Raw genomic sequence first — 6,000 nt, forward strand, 5'->3', positions numbered from 1 at the left:
GATCACATGCTACAGGCTGAATTTTTGTGATTGGTTTCACCCACATAGTCATTTACACTCAAAATTTCAAATTCTTGATATTGGATTTCACATGTTCAAGTTATCCATAGACTTTAAAGGAAAAAATAGCATGAATTTTAGTAAATAATTTTGTAATTTACAGTATTAGTTCTTCATTTTAATTTGTTTTGGCTTTCAGTAGTTCACAGTAGAACCTGGAGCTTTTCAATTAGTCTCTAAAACTAGAATTTGTCACATCATCTTTCTGTAATAACTGAATAATAATATGTTTGTTGACTTTTTTAGTGACAAGCTTTTCAAATGAGACACTTTTTTTTTAATGATGGATTAACCTGGGACCTATAACAAAAGGATATTTAAAGCATATATTTAAAGCACATATTGAATCTACTACTTCTAGCATTGCTCTCTGATAATTCAACCATATTATGCTAAATTACCCTTGGCATTGAGGAAGCAGATGTACAGTGTTCATTATACTATCACAAAGACTTTATTTTGCTGTAAATATCACTCTTACCTGCTCTTTTTATAAAGAACTAATTCCAAGATTCATATTTCCTTCTAAAGGAAATTGCTAGAAAAGAAGCATAGTAGTTGAAGGCTCCTCAGTTGAGCAAACTTGTTTCCAAAAGCAGTATATGTTTATTGATTGGCTTGTAATAGGCAGCATTAAGAAATTGATTCTGGAAGTTGTCAGACACTTAGTTCTAACCAGAGTCACTAAAAATTGAGGCATTTCAGCACCACATGGAAGGTGCTCAACACATCACAAGATTGGAGGCCCTTGGCATTAAGAGGTCCCCCTTGAGCTTTGTTGAGCAGAAGGCAGATGTTATCCTCATAAGTGCTTTGTCTTCATGCTTCGTGTTGTTCCTTTCAGCTCAGTTTCACAGGTGTCGGTTTGTTCTCCTGTTGCACCTTGGGCACCAAAGCTGTTTCGATACCTGTGCCAGGTTATGGTGCTGAGGTGGAGCAGCTACCAGAGCTGCCCATGAAGATGAGCTTTATTGTGTGTTTTTCTTTGTTCAGTTCCACAGCGGCAGCTTGCACGCGGGTGTGGTTCCCTTTGGGACAGTTTGCAAGGACTTCTGATGTATTAGCTTCTACACAAAGAGGATGCAAAGCTGCTCCTGTATGCTAGCCTCTCTGTGTCCCACCTCCAGGCTGTTCAAGCTTCTGTAAGATCACAGGAGTCTCACAAATGAGTCAGGCAGCTTAGTTACAGATGCGCAGCTGATGGCTCCTTTCCCTGTTGACTTTTTTACCCCTCTGAAGCTGTGCTTCAAAGGTCATTTTAAAGATATTCAGGCTTCCCCACTCCTCCTCCCTCCTGACTCTGCATTGATTGTGCTCTTTCTAAAATAGCTAAGGTCCTACCTGGAAGGTGGTTCCTGTTTTCAGTCATTGTCTTTTGGACATCCCAGGAATATATCACGTAAGATCAAACTGAAACATGGAAGATTTTTTTTTTGTCCAGTTCATTATGTCTAAGGATGTATGAAATGGAACTCTGAGACAGAACAGCTTGCTTTTCCCTGGCCATAAAATAGTAGTGTATTTATACCTACCAGCCTGTCCCAGCACTTTCTGCCTCCTCTCTAGAAACTAAACCTCTGACATCCATTAGGAACAGTGTATTGGAGGCCCCGTCCTCTTCTTTACTCTTTTAAGTTTCACACTTCTTAAATGACAATCACTGCTTGATGCAAATGTTGCACTCTATGCCACTCAGGGATGTTTCATTAATAAAAATAACTCTATAAATATAACAGTGATAATACAGAAGAGAATGTTAGAGGTTTTGAAGGGCATGGGTTGAGCTGCCCAAGTGAACATGACCCAGACAAGGCTTTCAAGCCAATGATTAGAAGTAACATTGGTATAAACTGAATTCACTGTCAGCATTTCCTCAGCTTGATCTGACTTTGCCTGTTGTTTCACAGTCAGTGGAGTCCAATTGACCCATCAGTTCATGATGTTGAGGTCCTTTTGGGAATGAAATGCAAGCGAGCTTTGTACAAATTACTGAATTTAGACAACTGACAAAGTTTGGAAGTACTCAGTTTATGTACCATTAATGTGAGCTTATATTCAGACTTGCTGCAGGCATGTAAGAGGAAAGGTTAAGACATGGAATAAGCGATAGTATGTCAGCAGTGACAAGAGCACCAAGCTACAACATGGAGAAGTGACTGTGAAGAGCAAGTAGACATGAGCAAGTGGCTAACAGCTACCATTTTCTCTCAGGGATGCACAGAATTATAGCTAGCCCACGACTCTGTAGCAATACTTCTCCATGGCATGATAAGTCCTTTTCTCACATCAAGAAAACATTGCCCCATTTTATACTGTGCTAGTGAAAAGTACTCCCATTTCCAAGAGTTTTGAAGTGTGCTTATCCCTAGCTTTACACCACATATTTTCTATCATTACAAAAACACACACAGAAGGATAAATTGTGGTGGGTTATATTGCCAGTCATTAAGTTAATTCCATGTCTTCAACCAAGAGGTTCTCCTCAGCTCTGAATGTGATCATTGCTTCTATTGTCACAGTGAATATATGTATTTTTTAATTCCATTCTCTGAATTCCCTCCACCTAGAAGACTGATGGACAGCTTCAGGAGGTGGAGAAGCCAGCCTCCCTATGCATCAAGATTTTCACAATCATATTCTTTGCCAACCGTTCCATTGCAATTTTTATTTTAATCTTACAGGTTGCTAGGAGCCATGTCCAAGTGACTGAAGGTCTTGTTAACGTGATTTAAAAGTTCAGTTTTGTGGTCAGAGGACCTTGCCTCTCCTTCCTTTTCCTTTTACTCCTAGCTCCTAGTGAATGAGGCTTGGAGTGGTAAATGATTCATCTTCATTCTTTCTCAAATTTTATTTGTACTTGCGGCCTGCAAGGGAGGCTCCATGCAGATGGTAGGAAGCAAGCTCCTTCCTCCTCGTCCTTCATGATCTCACTTAGCTGTGTTGTCCCTGCATGCATTGTCCCTGCATGTGTTGTCCCTGCATGACTGTGTGACAATGAGCCCAACACCTCAGTAATTTACCATCCCAGAAGTTGTTTGCAGCTATAAAAGCCACTTGTGTATACAGTCTGCAGACAAAAGTCATTGTGAAAAGAAGAGGCCTAAAACTTCTACTGTGGTAGCTCATAGATCAGTAACTCTCTTAAAAGGGCAGGCTGAATGTCCAATGAGGTGGCGGCTGCGTCCGTGTCCTCCAAATGACTCTTGCATTGCATTTCTGTTGAGAGGATAAGGCAATGAACAAAATGCACTGGGAAAGGAGAAGTATTCCTGGGTGTTACTGCAGGCAGCGAGGATAATACTGCTCACAGTGAGTTCAGTAACATGATGTACTACATTTGCATAATTTCATCATCCTCACAATTCAAGCACAGCACATAGGGAAAATGAAAGAAAACATCATTTGATATAGCAGCAATAAGTAAATTGTAAGTGTTTCTTCATAACTGTACTTGCAGAAATTGTTTGCTTTGCACGTGGTCTTCTGTACAACAGCATAAAAGATCCAATTAATGTAGATATCACAGTGATTTTGCATATTTTTTTGATTTGTTGGATATAGCTGCTAATTCATGAATGAAGATACTGCTGTTGAGAAAATTTTTTGTGCTACAAGAAAATGCTGAGGTCCTTGTTTATGACTATACATTGACAGCAGTAAAGTATGGTTATTATCAGACTCTGTCTGGAGAGAATTTTAAAAAATGGCTCCTAGTTTTCAATATTAGGAACACATTGGCCCCTTATTTGGGCAACAAGAATGCAACTGCATTGAAACACAAGCAGGAGCAGATGGTTAGCCACCAAGAAAAGGAAAGAACAGGCTTTACCTTGACGACTGTTTCAGATAAACCAGCTTATTTAAAAAAAAAAAAAAAAAAAAAAAAAGCACTTATACTTGTCTTGATTAGACACACAGCTTAATAAGTCAAAGTAACTACATTAGGCTGTTGACTTTGGGGATTCAGATTCAGATGCACTACATTTGTGGTTTTTTTAATGTATCACTTCAATGTCAGAATCAGGCAAAAAAGGTGTTTTGTTGTTAGTAAAAAAAGCTAATAATCATTTAACCCTACAGAGTGTGGACCACACATTCTCTTGCAGTATATGGGGATTTATTCGTGCACTTATTTTTAAAAAGCCACTGAGTAGCATAGCCAGTGAACTAGCCATGATAGTCTTTGCCTCTTGTGTGACGTCTAGTACACTATGGGGAGCGGCTCTGTGATTGTACTTGTGGCAACAAATAAAGCACAACTGAAATCTAAGCTGTTATCAACACTCAGCTAAATCAAATACATTGGGTATTTTGAGATTTACACAAATAGCTATGAGATAATTCCCATGTTAATCTAATTACTTCAGTTGTAATGAATGGATGATATAAATAATATAGGAAACATAATAGCAACAAAATCCCTTATTTTACAGCTGCATTCTCTGCCTCATTTGATTAACACTAAAGAAGTTACTTAAAAACTAAACAAACAAAACAAGAAGAAAGAAACCTGAGTATGTATTGTAGAAATGTAGAAGACAAATAAAATATTTTTTCATATGTAATTACTTTTAATATATGCTTGTGGAAGGTCCAATACTATGTATGCTGTCTCTGTAATTTTTGCTGTAAATAACTTGGGACAGTGAATACACTGATTTTTTCTATGTGTCTGTTTAAACATAAGACTTTGTAATGGTTTTTTTTTAAAGAGGAAAAACATCAAAGAGCAAATTATGTACTTGCTTCCTGTAAGGGTAATGTACTCTTCAGTTTTTATGGAAACTGATTGTAATAGATAAAGCCTTTTGACCAGCCGTTGATATTTAGTGTATGCTTCTGTTCATAATTGGGAAAAAAAAATGTGGGATTGTCAGTGGAACATGATCCCAACAAGTCTGTACAGTGAGTACTATAATAATTCCTGCAGACTGCATTTGACTAACATGATTTGAAGAAAAGTTGTTCAAGCAATTAATGCTTCCTTAAAGCATATGGCTTTTATGAATTCTTCTGACATGACTTATATTAATAGAAACATTTCTCTCTTTCCAATGAGCAAAATATTTTTGTATGCCTTTAATTTCTTCTTCAAATTTGAGGTCAGGTCACTCATTAGCTGTAATCTGAAGCCATAACTGATCTTCACCAAATGCACATTTTAGAGATCATAATGGGAAAAAGAAACTATGTCCAGTTTGTCAACAGCTGTAATGTAATACAGGCAGGAGCATAAATAATGAGCTAAGTATTTAGATGCTTTTCTGGCATCCAAATGTGACTTTAATGGCTAGTATTTTGTGATTACCAATTTATAAAAAAATAAAAACATAATTAAGATAGATATTTAGATTTAAATGAAGCTTTCTAATATTTTTGAAATATCCCTGAAAATGCTTTTAGGATTATGAGAAGAAATGATTTTTCATATACTTCCCACTTTCAAATATCTAATGTTTTTATCCTATTTCCAGTTCATTTTGTTAGAGTGAAATGAGATGTTAAAACCCAGGATCCAAGCCCTGAGATATTTGGTGCTTGGCTGTAGTTATATTGTTGTAAATCAATTTAATTTGAATTTTAAGAGTGTGTTGTTTTTTATTTGGTAAGCATGTTTACCATTGTTGGTAACACACAAGAGTTGCACTGCCTGTCAAGAAGTATGATAATAAACAATCTAATAAAATAATGAGTAACACTCAAAATTAATCACTCTCAAAAGAGAAATAAAAATTCCTTTCTAAAATCAAATGCCTCATAGAGTCAACAGTGATTTTTTTTTTTTGTAAGCTTAACTGTGTAATAACTGTGATGTATCTTAACTGGCTTGTAGATGCAAAAAGCAGAACTGCAAATGAATCATGACATACTGGGTAAAAATCTGGCTCCATTGAAACCAGCAGCAAACCCTTCACTGATTTCAACTGTGCCAGGAGTTCA

The sequence above is a fragment of the Coloeus monedula genome, assembly GCF_965178545.1.
Source record: "Coloeus monedula genome assembly, chromosome: Z".
In the NCBI taxonomy this organism is placed as follows: domain Eukaryota; kingdom Metazoa; phylum Chordata; class Aves; order Passeriformes; family Corvidae; genus Coloeus; species Coloeus monedula.